Source organism: Alligator sinensis, unplaced genomic scaffold, assembly GCF_000455745.1.
Source record: "Alligator sinensis unplaced genomic scaffold, ASM45574v1 scaffold349_1, whole genome shotgun sequence".
Taxonomy (NCBI): Eukaryota; Metazoa; Chordata; order Crocodylia; family Alligatoridae; genus Alligator; species Alligator sinensis.
This window is the reverse complement of record NW_005841856.1, coordinates 5,039,906-5,057,224: the sequence shown is the minus strand read 5'-3', so window position 1 is coordinate 5,057,224 and position 17,319 is coordinate 5,039,906. Positions and strand designations below refer to the sequence as shown.

The 17,319-nt window shown below is 40.7% G+C and overlaps 1 non-coding gene across 1 annotated transcript; it reads left to right on the top strand.

Annotated features, from left to right (window-relative positions):
* Positions 1-16,414: 16,414 nt before the first annotated feature.
* On the top strand, positions 16,415-16,496 carry TRNAL-UAG. The gene has a single exon. It is a non-coding gene; the product is annotated as a tRNA-Leu (tRNA).
* Positions 16,497-17,319: the final 823 nt, after the last annotated feature.

Below are 17,319 nucleotides of genomic sequence, written 5' to 3'. Positions count from 1 at the left end.
CGGCCCCGCCCCGCGCGCCGCGGCCCCGCCCCTTCCGCCCGGAGCCCGGTGCACGCTGGGACTTGGAGTCCGCTCCGCGCCCCGCCCTGCTTGGCTCAGCGCGTCTCTCACGTCTGTCAGCACCTTAACCCGCTCTGAAGCTGAGGCGTAGCGCCCTGGTTTCCACCTGGAGAAAGACACGTGTTGTTTGACCAGCGAGAGCCCACTTTTCCAGAGTCTGGATCCACGGGGTGTGCGCTGCCAGTTTGGAGCCCAAAACAAGCGTGTCCTGTGCAAGGCCCCACGCTGCGTCCACCCAAAGAGTTCCCACAGGATAAAAATAATCCACGGAAATGGGTTGGCCTGAAATTTTAAGATGTGTTATTGCTGTTTCTGCACAAATTTATGAACTCAATATGAATAATAACAGTGGAGCCATATCTCTCTCTCTCTATATATATATATCTATTCATCACTTTTAAACCAGTCTATGTGCGCCAAACTTCTGTTCTGTTACAGGTATAGACCAGTCTCCCATCACTTATACTAGTAGAAGAGTAATATCTGTACCTGGCCTAAGAGGAGTCTGTAAGCAAATGCAGGGTGCAGTTAGGCCTCGCCAGAGGGCAGACAGAGCCAAGTTGGCTGGTTATGCCTGCAGCAAACACCAGCTACTAACTTGTCAAGGTATTAAAGTTATTTAGACAGCACAGGACATATTGTTTTGTGTCTAGCTGTTAGGCAAGAAAGGATCCCAGGGTGCATTCTCTTTATGATTTTTGTTGGTGCAATCATACATAACCCTCCTAGAGCAGGTCCCAGCAGACTTTTTACTCTGTTTAATGATTGCTGAGCATTAAGATTGCTTGCAGACATTAAAAACAAAAAACAAACAAACAAAAAAACGCTCTTTACCAGAAGCAGTAGCATATGAGCATCTGTAAAGATTGGGCACTTCAGCAGGGCTTTTTGAACCTTAAACCTGATTCAATCAGCTACTAGATAAAAGTGCCAAAAAAGCCCCACTGAAGTGCCTGATCTTTACAGACATTCGGTGAGCCAGGTTTAAATAGCACACTGCCTCTTCTGGGCATGTGTGAGACTCGGTTCAAGAATGGGCCAAGTTTAAAGTGCCATATTTGGGGGGGGTTACATTTGCAAGCACCCTAAGTATACAACACATGAGATATATGTTATCATTCGTGGGTGCATTAAGGAACTAAAAATCATAGTAGAGTGATGGTTTTTGTTGTATAACCAGTCTATGGCAAAGCTCCATGTTCCCAGTCCTTTAAACACTGGTGCTTTAAAACACAAGACCACAATATTTTTCATAGGCATCAAGTAAACATTTCACAAGTAGGATTCTTTATTCAGAAGGTTTAAACCTCACAACATTTGGAAACCACAAGTACAGGCTTTCTAAAGAGTCTAAGCCTTGTGGTCAGATATCACAGTTTGCCAAGGGTCCCAATGAGCTAGTCCCAAAAACTATGACATCTACCAGTATCTTAGTCATTGCTAAAGTACCTTTCACTGTGGCATAGGTAGGCAAGCTTCTTTGGGTAGATGTGATATCTTTTATTAGACGGACTGAGTAGTTGGAAAAAAAGTTTGTTGCAAGCTTTCAGGCACAAGCATCCTTCTTCAGGCATAGGGAGTCTCTGCTGTTCTGAGATCCCTAAGGAATGAAAGAAGATAAAGTATGACAGGATGTCAGTGAGAATGTAAATAGGTGGAAATTAGGAAAACAAGGGGGAGGGGAGGGGAGGGTTGGGGGGAACGAGGGAGAAATAATGCCAAAGGTAACTAAGGGAGACTCTAGTGTGGTTGAGTTCTTCAAGGTAGAAAAGAGGCAGTCTGTGAAAAAGTAAATAGCTGGAAATTAGGATAGAAAGGGTAGAAAAGGAGGGGAGAGGAGGAAGCGGGGGAAAGGCAAGTGTAAATGGTAAGGTCAGGCAGGCACCTGGTGAATCAGATGTCAGGCAGGTTGTAATGTGTCATAAATCCAATGTTTTTATTGAGTCCATGATTTTTTGTATCCAGTAGATTTATGAAGTGAAGTTCGTAGGCTCGTCTACGAAAGGTGTTCTGTAAGTTCCCTTTGAGGATTAGAACTGAGAGATCGGAGGGGGAGTGATTGTCTTGTGAGAAGTGGGCACCCACAGGTAATTGGATATTTTTGTCTTTGGTGGATTTTCAGTGTGCATTCATTCTTGTGCACAGTTGTTGTTTGGTTTCTCCTACATATTTTCCATCAGGGCATTTGGTGCACTGAATGAAATATATTACATTTCTGGAGGTGCGGGTGTAAGATCCAGGAATGGTGATGATTCAGTTGTGGGGTGTGGCTATTGTGGCAGTGGTGGAGATGTGTTACAGGTTTTGCCCTGGCATGGTCTGTATCCGTGAGATGTGGTTTGGGTCATAGGGAGTTTGCTTCTGGTGATAAGGTTAGCAAGGTTTGGTGCTTGTGTAAAGGCTAGGATGGGTGGTTCTGGAAAGAGCTCTTTAAGAACTGGGGCTTTTTCTAGTATGGGTTGCAATTGTTTGAGGATTTTCCTTATAGGTTCCAGGGAAGGGTGATATGTCATAACTAATGGGGTGTGATTCGTGGGGGGGTTTCTTTTTGTACTGCAGCAAATCTTTGCCTGGTATCCAGGTAGCTCTTTCAAAAGTACAATCTCTCTCTCTTGAGAAGTGTCCTTGTTGGGTGAAAACCCTTTTGAGATTTGTGAGGTGACGATCACAGGTATTCACCTAGGTGCAAATTCAGTGCTATCAGAGCGCTTGGCTGTAAATTACAGCTTTCTTGGTGTGTTTAGTGTGACTGCTGGCTCAGTGTAGATATATATGTTGGTCCGTGGGTTTCTTGTATATGGTGTGGTTTGTAGTTTCCCATTTTGGATATTGATCATGGTGTCCAACAAGGAAATGCTAGTGCTTGAGTATTCAAGTGGTAGTCTGATGGAGGGGTGATGGTTGTTGAATTTTTGGTGGAAATCAGGGACTGCAGAGTTTTGGTCCAAATCATGACAAAAATGTCATCTATGAATCTCAGGTATAGCATGGGTTTGATGGTGCAGTTCTTGAGGAATTCTTCCAGGTGGGCCATAAAAAAGTTGGCATATCGTGGGACCATTTTGGTGCCCATAGCTGTGCCTGTGGTCTGGAGGAAGTATTGGTTGTTGAAACTGAAGTTGTATGTGAGGATGAAGTATAGGCAGACAAGGTTCCCTGGGTGAATCTGATATCTTTTATTAGGATGAAGTATATGAATTTGGTGATATCCTGAGGTTTGTACTCTGAGTTGTAGTCTAGCTCTTATAGATATGTGAGGCAGGCTTGGATGCCATCCTGGTGTGGGATGTTCGTGTATAAGCTAGTGACATCCATGGTGGCTAGGAGGGTATTGCTGGGAAGGTGGTCTATGTTTTTGACTTTTCGCAGAAAGTCTGTTGTCTTGGATGAAACTCGGTCTTTGGGTGATGAGCGGTTTTAGGATAGATTTGATGAAACCTGATATTTCTTCCATTAGGGTTCCATTGTTGGAAATGATAGGTCTGCCGGAGTTCCCTTGTTTGTGGATTTTAGGTAACAGATAAAAAAGTCCCTGGATTGGCTAGTGGAGGGATCAGGGTCTGACGTTGTTTTTGTATTTCAAATGGAAATGATGTCATGGTGGTTTTGAGTTTGGAGGTAAAAAGGGGAGGTGGATCTTCCTTTAGTTTTTTATACTTGGTAGCGTCAGAGAGTTGTCTGTTGTTGGCTTCTGTTATGTTGTCTTCACAGTTAAGGACAACGGTAACTCCTCCTTTATCGGCTGATTTTATTACTATTTGGTGGTTGGATCTTAGAGATGCTATGGCCCTTTTTTCTGAGAGGGAGAGGTTGTTATAGTGGTGTTTGTTGTTGAGTATTTCATTGTTCATTCTTTTTCTAAAGCAGTCAATGTAGCAGTCGAGGTTTGAATTTTGTCTGCTGTAAGGTGTCCAATCTGAGGACTTTTTTTGATTTTTGGACATCAGTTTTTCGTTGATGTTGTCACCGGATGAATTCATGTTGAAAGTGGATTCATTTTGGTTGTGGAAATATTCCATTATACTGTAACTCTTTTCCAGGGAGAAAACTTTACTGAATGTAATAGCATAGGTCTTTGGTTTGGTAGCAAGCAAAAGAAGCCTTGGCTACTGATATACAATTCATCTCTTGTTTTATGTGTCTTTCAGAATCCAGCCTTATTTTGTTTTATCCACTTCCTTAGTGCAGTCTTTCTACAAATATGAGCAATGCTGCTGAGCTGTAGGTGTAATTTTTGGAGCTTGCACTAGATGGTACTGTATACAAAGAAACAAAATGTGTAGTGTCCTGAATGTCCAGTTACATGTTCCTTCACTGAGACCTGAAACTGTAAGGGCTCATCTTCTCTCTTAACTTCCATCTGTCTAAGAAAACTTGAATTAATTCCTGTCCTGCTGCTTCCTTCACTTCAGAAGGATCCTAAAGTAACTCTGCCTATCAGTCAGTGATCAGAAAAATAGTGTTGCTTCCACATGAGCTGATTTTCACAGCAGCAGGGCTGAGAGAATTGAAAAGTGCTGCTCCATTATCATCCTGCTGGATGCAAGTGTTCAAAAAAAAGGAAAGGGGCAGTTTAGCAACATGCTTACCTCTGACGTGTCAGCCCACTGAAGCATCTCATTGGGCAACCTGCAATGAACAAGCACCACGGATCTTAAAAGAGTAGCTTAAAGGTCACTCTGGCTCCAATATTTGAAACCCAGTACATATTAGTTTACAGATGACAATTGGTAGGAACTAATTCAGGTAATTTTGGAGTGGGGAGGGGTTGCTATCTTTATTACTTCCTCCAGGTACTCAACAGCTGAAATTTTGTGGAGCAAGCACAATGGGAACGTGGAAACAAATTGTCTTAGCCAGGTAGTTACCTCATTACCACCACCTATATTAGTACACCTGATAATTACTTTCAATGTCCATATATATATTTCTGATCACAAAGAGTTCTAAATAGCATTTGTGCATATACAAATGCATCATGGATAACCATTTCCTTTCATGGGAAAATTATGTACACTATACATGAAAAAACAAAGACTTTTGTTGCACAGGATAAATGTCCAGATTTCCCAAATATGCTTAATCCCTGCCCAGGCACGAGGATGAGGTGCTTTGGTAGCCTTCCTGTTAGTAAAATAACTAGGTAAGCTCTCTTTATAAATTAGGTTTCTCATAAGTTACAAATGTAACTCAAAACCCTGTATGAAATCCTGATTTCCAACTCTGCACTCAGAAATACCTACAGATAAAAAAAAAAAAATCTTGTGATTTTGTATATTGGCACAATCAGCAGTTTGAATGTGAAAGTGCAACTATTTGCACCTAAAATTAATTGAGAGTGCAACTGTTTGCAAGTACAAGACTTGAACAGGGTAGAGTGAGACAATCGCAAAGATGATTTGGGATGTTTGATTACATACCTGCAAATTTAAGCTTATGTGTATATTCTCATCCCAGTATTTGATGATTTGTGGGTGTGATTTTTCAGGCATTTTTTTAAAAATCACCCTACGCGTATACATTGATGTATATACACATTCAGTCATCTCAGCATTAACAAAAATTCACTGTATAAACCCATCTACCCAGAAACACTTGAATTTCCCTCATTTTACATAAAACCCTTCATGTGCCATAAAAATTATCCACATGCTCTGTACCAAAACTGCAGATATCAGTAATACAAGTTTTCAAAACTAAACGTTTATTTAAATTTGTCCATAGCACTGTTCTTTATACATTTTTCTCATACAACAATCACTCTAAATCACCAAAATAAAAATCTCTTAAATTTAGATATAGGCAAATCATGAAATCAGAGCACTTTTTGATAAAAATTACGTAACTTTTATGAAAACTCTTTAGATTTTAGAAATATGAAAAGCCACAATAAAACTGAACATAAAAAATATATATTATAGAAAACCACACTGAAATAGCCCTTTAAAAATCCTGACATTTTATAAGATACATGTGGATCATTGCAAAGTTATAAATCTTAATGGAAAGATATTAAATGTTAAATTGCTATGCACTTGTGAATGAATAGATCATCCAGAGAAGACAAAAAGGGATACATTTATGACCTGGTATAAAACTAAATATAATTAATATAGCACTTAATAGATGTGATTAAGTTATTATTACTATTTGGCCAGTGAGGCAACAGAGGTATAGTAGTTAATATGTGCTCATAGCCACACAGTTAACCAATAAGAGAGGGGAACCCAGGTGTCCTGCGTCTATCCACATCAGCCGGTGGATTCCCCTTCTGTATTCTAAAGCACTTAGAAATATGAAGTTTTAATATTCTTTGTATTTCACAACAAAGGAGGTAAATTGTGCATCAAGAAGTGTGGATATAAAGAGAAGGTAAAAGGAGTCAAAAGTCATTCTACCTGAATCCAAAAATTAAAGTACACCTTTTTGAGAAAAAATGTTTGTAAGATGTCCTGCAGAAATATAATTTGCACATAAATGAGTGCACAATATTTTTAGACTCAGAAGATTAAGGTATGTATGCAGAATCCTGTGTCTCCCCCTCAGAAAAAACATAACTTACAAAATATGATGCAAATGTATTACCCAAATGTTTTCATTGAAGACATCTCTAACTGGAAAATGTCCTAAATTGTGATGATAACAAACATTAACTCTTAAAATTATTGTTTCAGATTAGAATATATGAGATTTAATTAAAATACATATATAGTGCGTGTATCCATGTTTTTTGGTAGAAATATATCCAGCAAGCATTTGCCTTTCTAAAAACACTCTAGATAAACACTAGCCAAAATATTACTACTTCATACAATAGATAATAATCACCTCTAGACATGTGATTTGCTAAAGATGGGCTCTATGGAAATTAAGACTACAAGTTAATATTTAGTCATCTATACAAGAATTTGCCTGAAATACAACATAATTTTATCAAGAGTAGTTTTCATGAGTTTTCCAACTGCAGTAGTAAATAGAAACCCCAACTTCTCATTTCCTTATCCAGCTTGAAACAATATCATCTGCATTTTAATTCTGAGGCCAAATGAACATGACTTTTGCCATCATTTCTGCATAGGCATAGGAGATGATTTTTTTAAGATACAACTACAGCTCTGTTTTGCATTTTTCTTCTATCACTTATTCACCTTCCAACTCCTAGCCCTTTGATATTGCCTACTCAGTTAAGATAGAACTCACTCAAAACCTGTTTTGTTGTCTAAGCATGCCATAACTCACATTGACTTATACAGGTGCGTGTTTGTAGCTTTGAGTATAGCTTTATTGAAGTGAGTCATTCCATTGTAACATAACAGCTTAATTAAGTGACTCTCAACTGGGTGTACCAGGGTGCCACACAATGTTAGCACTGTGAGGTGTGCAAACTTGATTCCAAAAACCAACTCGGAGATTTTAAGAAGGAATCTATTGTGTTCCACATGTATCTTATAAAATGTCAGGATTTTTAAAGGGCTATTTCAGTGTGGTTTTCTATATATTTTTTTTTTTCGTGCTCATTTTGACTTGCTGTGGTCTGAGGTTTTTTTGCAAAAAATAATTGCTCTATTATTTTTCTGTAGTCAAACAACAACCAAACAAACAAGTGAAGCTGGCATTTCTGAGGGGTGCCTTGAGTTTAAAAAGATTAAGAACCACTGGCCTAAGTGATATGGAAAATGTTATTTTGAAGTCCTTGCTCCTGGTGATAACTCCACACTTCAGTGGAACAGTTTCAGTGAGTAAAGTCAAACAGGTATTTGAGTATTTTATGAGACTGAGAATTTGGCTGGTGCTTTTTGTGTTTGTAAAGAAACTATGGATCGAGTTATAATTCTGAAGTTTAACATAAACAGAATTATAGGGCTGAACACAATCTCAAAGGTCATCTGACCCAACCCCCTGCATGAATGCTATTCCTATATATCATACCTGATGAACGATAGGGGGCTGAGGGACATGACTTATGAGGAAAGACTGAGGGAACTGGGCTTATTTAGTCTAAAGAAGACTTATGAGGAAAGACTGAGAGGGGATTTAATAGCAGCCTTCAACTACCTGAAGCGGGGTTCGAAAGAGGATGGAGCTGGACTGTTCTCAGTAGTGGCAGATGACAGTACAAGGAGCAATGGTCTCAAGTTGCAGCAAGGGACCTTCAGGCTAGACAGTAGGAAAAAAATCTCACCAGAAGGGTAGTAAAACCCTAGATTAGGTTACCCAGAGAGGTGGTGGAAGCTCCATCCTTGCAAGTTTTTAAGACCTGACTAGACAAAGCTTTGGCTGGGATGATCCAGTTGGGGATGGTCCTGCTTTGAGCAGGGCATTGGACTAGATGTAACCTCCTGAGGTCCCTTCCAACCGTCATTTTCTATGATTGTACAATTCTATGATAGTCCAACCTCCATAGCTAATCAATTCCACTGCCTTACTAACAGTAAGGATGTGTTTTTTGAGATCCAAGTCCTAAGTCAAAGTCAAAGTCCAGAAGTGTTAAAACTGCAACAGAATTATAAATCTGAAAAATTTTCAACAGCTCAGTTACCCTTTTGCACTTTACTCAATTTGGGCAGTGGAAGTGGCCAGTCCATGAAGTGACAACTAATCAGTGAGCGATGCGACTGCAAAAACGGAAAGTAAAAAAAACATTTTGGACATAAGAGGTATTTTCACATGTGTTCCCAATGTGGCACTAGGCGCTTTTAATTAGCAAGCCATGCTAATTAAAGGCACCCGCCCATCACATGCATCAGCTGCACAGTGCACCTCCACACTGAGAAAATGGTGGCGATGCACTTTGAACTGAAGCACATCAAATGTTTTTTAGTTCAAAGTGCACTGCTGCCATTTTCTCAGCACGGAGGTGCACTGCGCCGCTGATACACGTGACACGTGAGGCTGCCAGAGAGTGTCAATTTCCATGCTCCAGCAGACTCGATTAATTGAGTCTACTCCGATGCACGGGATTACCAGCATGTTGGAGCCGGCTCCTGCATGTGTGTAAGTGCCTGAAAGAATATAGGGTGACAAACGGTGCAGTCTACAACAAGCTGTGCTGCTATTGTGTAAGAGCTACATAAAGTTTAAACAAACTTAAAGGCGTAGAAAGTTTGTATTTGTTTAGCAGTACAACCCTCTTGTGTTTATACAGGCCCCATTATACAACCAAAGATCTGTTTGAAAATTCATACAAAAGAAATAAAACTTCTGTCAAAATTGGCCAAATTTAGACCTGCAAAATGTGAGGATGATAGTGTCAGATGATGCATGTGGAGCCCTACAGATTATTGAATCTTAACATCCAGCACTTTTTGCCATAGACAAGAAAGCCAATTCACACACCTGGTTCAGAGGATCAAGCCTAGTGGGCATGTCTACATGTGCAATTAATGTACATGAATAAGCTCCAGAGCTTACTGCTCTGGAGTTTTTTGCTCCTTGGCACGCCGTTTTAACAAGTGCCTGGGAGCAATTAATTCCAGAGCAATGAGCTCTGGAATTTATTCCTGCATAACACATAGAGCAGCCCTGAATGGCAAGGAGCCTGGGGGGTCAGCCTGAGGGGGCTCCAAGATACCCGCCCCACTCTTCAGTGGGGGTTGAAAAAATCCCAGACCAAACTCCCTCCATTCCCTTTCCCCCTTCCAATTCTGAAAACAGCAACAGGCTGGGAAGCAGTGCAGATACAAGTTACAGCTCTGTTTTGAAACATCTTCATCTGAACTTGCATGCAATGAGGGTTTAGATTTTTACCTGGTCGACCATTTTTGAAGTGGTCTGCAGCCATGTACTTGTGTTTGGTCATGCTATAGACTGCTTTCTGTGGCCAGATCAGGAGAAAATTGTCACTTCTTTCTGTGCCTATAGAGAACAATATATTAGCCTAATTTTGAGGTGAGAAAGAAATGAATTCAAGAATTGTGACAAAAATAATAACCTCTATAAGAAAATGACATTTTTTCTACATTGGAATTTAACATTTTCAAGAAGATTGGTAAAAAAAAAAAAAAAAAAAAAAAAATACTTATGCTTCTTCATTTTTTCCTTTTCTGTTTGTAGTTCTTTCCTTATCTACATTCACTTCATTTCCACCTGTTTTAAGTGTGTAAATGAGGTAAAGGGGAGAGGAGAAAAGAAAAGTAGGAAGAATGAAAGAAGGAAAAGCAAGTCTCCATAGAAAATTGTATGTATATATGTATAATTGTTTTTGCATATCTAAACTTTCCAAGAAAGTGTCCATGAAACATTTCAAAACAGAGAAAAAATAAAGTTTCCTTCTAAGACCTGAGAGTCTGTATTTTCAACACTTTTCATGTTTTTTTCCACTTTCTAGCCAGGTCTAGCCTGAACCACGGTGACAAGAAGGCTTGCATCTGAAGACTTCAGATGCAAGTCTTCTTGTCACCGTGGTTCAGCGAAGAAGTTTTGGCCACCTTTGCTATTCCCTTAGAGAAGTATGAAATCTAATCATATTTTTAAATTAAAAATTCTGGCAGCTGAAGAATTTTGCCAATGGATCAGATAAATCCTTTGCCGTCATCCAGCTTTTTACCCCCAGCATGATTTACATCTTACCCATGTGCCCCCGAATTAAGAGACAAGTACATGAAAACTTCAGACAGTCATTTGACATTAAGGGATGACCTCCCTGGAGTTTTGTGCAGACTCAGTGGTCCGTTTGTGCCTGTCCCTTAAGGGAAGTGGAACCATAAAATTCTAGTACCGCTATAATCAATGGAAGCTTTGCCAAAGACTTCCAAGAAAGAAGCCCCACACACTTAGAGAATACAGTGGGGCACCTAAAACTTCTCACTCTCATAGAGGTCTTACTTTTTTGCAGTACGGATACATAAAGTTATTACCCATTTGTCCTTCACACAGGCACAGATCTCCCTATTGCTGCAATGCTGCCATTCCGCCTGTTCACTCAAACACTGTAATAAATAATCCATTCTGCTTAAAATCCTCTGCCACTTGCTTTGAGTGCCGTATTTTGGCAGACAGCGCTTCAAAGATATCGCTCTGATCCACTGCCGTAGCAACTCTGGAAATGAATTCTTCTGATGATTCTAAGCCTCTCAGGCCCAGATTAACTCCACAGCCTCCCAAAAAGTGGATAGAATAAAATAAAGGCATTGATAATTTTACAATAAAATATATGCCAATTAGCACCTGAAAAGAAGTTGTTAATCTTTTTTGCTTGTAGCTGTGCCTTAAGCAGACAAAAATCAAATGGCACCTGCAGGGTTTACCGCTAAAATGTGGATAGAAAGTTGCAAAACCAACTGTTGATGGCACCCAGGTGGCTGGGTTGTGATTCCGATTCCTAGAATTGGTTCTGTTTTTATCCAATGACTCTTTTTGCGTAAAATATAAAAATGGTGTTGGGAGAAGAAATCCACCCCACCCCAAGGTAACTGCCCCAACCCCAAGGCTACTAAATCTCATTCTGACCTAGGCCCTCTCTTAGGTCCTATGAGTCCTGAATTATTTTCTGCCCAGCACAAGCTTTCGCAGTAGGCATCTACACTGCTCCCACCTCACATGGCCCGCAACTCTTTAGTTAAGTATTGTCATTAGAAGTAAGCTTGAACAACCCTCAGGCTGAGGGTGAAAAAACCTGGGCCTCCCACTTTCTAGCTAAATCCATGACACTAATACATAGTGGGTGGGCACCACTATTGCTGGCTCCATGGTCTTCTCTACTAGCTGCATTTTAAATAGAAACCAACTGTATTTTTTCAGGAGCTGCAATCCTGCTGGTGAGTTAGGTGTGCTCTGATCACTTCTATGGATGACTGGGATTGTTCTGCAAAGCCTCTGCATATAAGTGGGCTCAGGCAGGAGGTTGGCACCATACCACTCATACAACGGCAGTCCCAGACAGATATAGGGTTACCATATTTCCAGTTCTATAAAAGAGGACATCTGTTGCGGGGACACCTCACTCCCAACCCACAGCCCCTTGCCTTCAATTGCCCTCCTGCCACTTCCCCCAGTGGAGCAGAGCAAAATCCCAGGCATGTTCAGATTTCAAAAAGCCACCCAGATAGAGATCAGAGGACCCAAAAAAGGCTATGTCCAGGAAAACCCAGACATATGGTAACCCGAGCACAGATACAGAAACAGAAATACAGGTGCCTAAGGAATGATTAAAGTCAAATTGGGAGGTATTTCCAGGGTTAGGCTCCATTTAAAATGCAGATGACTTGGACTGCATTAATTCTAGCAGAGGTTACTTCTATAGGAGCATACAGGTAGAAGGATCCCCAACTCTGAATATTGCTATTAATCCTCTCTTTCCATGATTCACGTACAAAAGATCTGCAAGACCAATTTCGACTCACCAGTGTCAAAATTCAAGACTCTAGCAGCTTCTCCTTCCACAGTGACAACTAGATTTTCCCCCTCAATGAAGGCTGCAGTAACCCTTTGGTGAGACATCATGATCTCAGAGAGTCTCTTGCTACACTGGACATGATGCAGTGACATTTTATTCAACCTGGGTTCTATATCCATCTTGTAGGCATTGAAAGATTGGTGGAATATGTTCTTCATGATCTAAAAAAATAAAAAGGACAAAAGTTAATACTAAAGTCACCTTATAATTGTAAACCTGATATTTATGCATGCTTATTAGGTACTTGCTATCCAGGTTGTAGCCGAATTGGTCTAGAGGGAAAAGCAATCAGGACTCGTAGTAGAGATGATACCTTTTATTAGGCCAACAAGATTTTTTTTTAAAAATTCTTAATATTAGGTACTTGCACATCTATAAAGATATGCAATATGGAGTGATATTCAAAGAAAAGAAAAACTAAGCAGGTGTGAAGTACCTACCTATCTTTAAAATTGTGGCCTTAATGGTTTTGTACCCGAGAAGATAAACAGTGTGAGGAACGACTGAGTTTCTCTATACTTATATAAACACCCTATTTTAAAATAAGTTAGTGTCATAGTCACACTTCCTTAGTTATGTAAGATCAAGGCATCACCTGAAAGAAAGTAGAGCTGTGGCCAAAGAATTAATTCAGCTTTCGGCCGTGTCTACTTTTTGCAAATATCTGATGCTAAAGGTCAGCTCATACAGGCTGCATAGCAACATAATATTATTAGAAAGAAGAAGGATATGGAATCTAATGTAATCTGGAATGATGCTACTCTATGGGTGCATCTACACAAGATGCTTTATGGTACAGTAGACCAATTTACTGCACACTAAGAGTCACCATCACACATGTAGATGCTTACTGCACAGTAAATTGGTCTACTCCATGGTTAATTTGCTACCTGCAAATGCAGGTAGTAAATTCACTGCAGAGTAGTTACTGCACAGTAAGGCATATGCAGCTGCCTTTCATAGCTCAAGCGGACCAAAGAAGCCTGAAAGTACTAGATGAGGATATACCCCATTAGGGAAATCTTTAGGTTATGTAAACCAAACAGGGCTGATGCTATGCCCCTCGTTCCACCCAGGCTGCCTGCATATACATACTAGGCTGTGTCAGGTGGAGAGAGAGGCAGAATGAAGGCATGGCTAAGAGGAGAAGGGGACAGGGCTGTAGTAAATGGTAGTCTGCCCAGTTGCCAGCTGGCAGAGTAATTGTTCTGGGACTACTGCTGCTGGTATAACATAGAGCAGCATGGCCACCTGTCCTTCACAAATCAAAGTGTCTTAATTTGGCCACTCACAAGCCGAGGTATCCATAATCACTTGTTACTCTTGAATATTATCGAGTATCTGGGTTCAGCCTTTTCCACTCTTCCATAAGGTGTTCAGAAGCAATTTTACCTTGCTACCTCCATCCTATCTAGAGGAGTTGGAGGTTTTAGCCAGGAGTTAAGTATTTCCCTGGTCATTTTCAAGCAGGGTAACTTACTGTGTGGTTTGACAAGTTGCCTATGTAGATCAATGCTCCCCCCTGGACCTCCTCATATCCCACTCTGTAGCTAGTGCTTCCAGTGCCAGAGCTTTAAGGTTATTCACTGGAAATGCCCTTTTGAGTAGTAATGCCATTTTGGGGAAGGGGCAAAAGGAAAGATTGATTATCAGCTGAGCAACCTAGCCTGAAAAGATGTTGAAACAATATGGACACAGGGTCTCATTTTAGAGCATTTAGACAGGCTCGGTTGTTTGGTGGAACTGAATATCCTGTGCAAAGCGGGCCTCATTATCTCCTCCTGCTCCCATCTCTGTGGCTGCTTGCATTAGGCTAACTATGTTTAGATCTTAAGCTCATATAACACCTCCATGCCCTCTCCTGCTTCAGGGCCTCCTTGTAACATGCCACCTCCGTGAAGTCTCTTAACTCAAGTCCTCTCCATAATAACAACACATTACAACACTGTATAAAGATAACAGACTAGCATGATCCAAATTCCTGGCCTGCTTAAAACAGCTTTACTTTGATAATGTGCTAATTGGTTGTGATAGTCCTCTAAAGCATGCAAAGGAAATTCCAAGGTACCTGTATTCCAAGGTACCTGTATAGGTAGAGAAGGTGCTTTGGATAAATCCAATATATCTTTTATTAGACCAACCAAAGGTACCTGTATAGCTCCTTCAGGGCATATACTTGATTCTACAAAGCCACTATTCATTGAAAACTGGTAGACATTAACTGTTGACTTTGAGAGGAAGCTTACTCTATTTCCAAAAGAAAAAATCTGAGTATATTTTTAGAGTTGTATACAAACATTTTAAATTAACCAGCCAAGAATAATAAAAATGATTTTAAAGACTAAAAAGACACAGGACTACTTTTCCTGTTAAACTAACTTTAGTGAGGATTGCACCATTCATAAAAATATTCATGTGTGTCAAGAAACTTATTAATTGAAATACATGATTAACTAGAGTATAACTTTTTTCCCCTAATGTTTTCTCCACAAATCTTGTCTTCACTACTATAAAGGTATAAAATTTGCAAAGTAGAGGCTTTTTTTCCCCCAATTATTATAAACTGCACCATTCTTCTCTGGAAAAGTGCTTCCTTTCTAAGATTCATGAAACACAACAGATCATTTTCATGTGTTAAGTGGTAACTAGGTAACTGCTTGCTCATTTCCTTGAACTAGTAGGTTAGTAACCTAGCACAAGCATATTTATAAGATGACTCACCCATGTGACAACTGAACACTGACGATATGCAATGATTATGATCCACTGAAGAAAAGGTATTAGTGAAATATGGAAAAGGTCAGAAAGACAGCACCAATTATGTACAGACTAGAATGTGGCTGCTCATTTTTTTAGACCTACAAGTACTCTTTTGTGAATTGGAGGATGCGAAGTAGGAAATATTATTCATTGTGCTCTGAAGAGAAAAAAAACCCTGTTTTATACTACACTGTATTATGTGGAGCAGTGCTGTCATTTGTTATAGGCCAACTCATATTTGTGATATGTCAATGAAGTAATAGGGCCAAAGGAAGCTAATGATCCAGAAATGTTAAAAACATTGCAAGCTCTTGGATAGATTTTAAAACCCAGCTTGTTCTGTACTACAAAATATGGCAGAATTGTATTTACAGTTGAATAGCATGATATTTACAATATTTAATCTTCCATTTACCTCTCCCCTTTCCCACCCTGCATGTTTCCTTTTTCCAGTGATGTATGCAGGATCTGTATAAACTAGCAGTGGAGCTGCCAGTATAATATGATCCTGTGGCCCAGTAGGATCAGACTTAAAAAGTAGTTATGTGGTTTTAAACACAAACATAATACATTACCAAAGTGAAAAACGTATTAATCTTTGTCCATTTTCAGAAAAATTGCGTTCTATCTTCTGTGTTGAGTGTGGACTGCAATAAATTTGAAAACCAGAAAGTCTTGGTTGGAATCTGGTCTCAGTTGTATAGCTGAAAATTGACTTCAGTAGAATGATACTTGTTCCTAATTTATATTAGCATAAGATTAGAATCAGTCCTCATTTACTAAGCAGTTTGGGCATATAATTAATTAACTCAATAATGAAGGAGCCTAAGCTTTTTTGAGTCTTCAACCCAGCTCCTTTTGGCTTGAAGGCTGACTGTGCACTGAGTAATACTAAGTTGTGGAGGGGTGGGGTGAGGTGTGGAGGGGTGGTATTTCTGCTTTCCTATTGTAAGAAGTGAGTGTCCTGGGGCCGGTCTCAAAGTAGGCCTGCCCACTTGCTTCCAGGCAAACCACCTACCCACCTCTCCTGCCACACCTTAATGTTAATGATTAATAGATCTTAACAAGGTGGGAGGCTGCCCATTTACCTGCCTTGATGACAAGGGCCTATGTACATAACTCTGACCTTTCCTTATTGTGTCCCATGCCTCACAGATGTTTCTTGGCCAAACATCCAGCCTTATCAGATAATGACAAGCTGGCAGTGTGGCCGAGCGGTCTAAGGCGCTGGATTTAGGCTCCAGTCTCTCTGGGGACATGGGTTCGAATCCCATCGCTGCTATTTCTTTAGTTTCCCAATTTATAGCAGCCGTGAATCTGACATCTGATGACATCCGTCTCCCCTCTTGAGAGGCTACGGGACGTGAACCTGTTCAGCCTTCACAAGAGAAGGCTGAGGGGGGACCAGAGGGGCTGGGGCAGACCTTGTTTCCCCTAGTGCCCCCCGGGATAACAAGGAGTAACGGCCACAAGTTGTTGGAGAGTAAGTTTAGATTAGACATCCATAGGAACACAGTTAGGGCGGCTAGGATCTGGAACCGACTTCCAAGGGAAGTGGTGCTGGCTCCTACCCTGGGGGTCTTTAAGAGGAAGCTAGATAGGCTTGATGCCTACCTGGCTGGGGTCGGACCTGAAGATCTACAAGGTCCCTTCTGACCCTACATCTATGATATGATTCTATCATGTCCCTAATATAAAAACTAAGAGCCTCTAGGCTCCAAGCCCCATTCCCAGGCTCCAAGCCCCTCACTATGGGACTAGGGCTCCAAGCCCTGTCCCACTGCACTCCCTAAGTTAACCCTTATCCCTTCACCCAAAAGCTTCTCTAATAGCTCCCCAAGGCTCATGGCCCCACCCTGCTGGAGCCTTACTCCCAGCTCCTTAATGCAGCCTCAGACTTTACTGTGAGTCTGGGCACTGCCACAGGTCTCTCTGCCTATCCTGAGCCCTGCCTCAGTACTCACAGTTAGCCTAGGCTCCCCCTGTCTAGATCTTAATACCCAGCAGGGATGTGCAGGCTGGTGTTATCAGGTGCCCCTACCCTCCTTTCACCAGGGAGGCAACGGACCTAGCATTTCTGGGGGACTGTGCCACCATGAACAGTC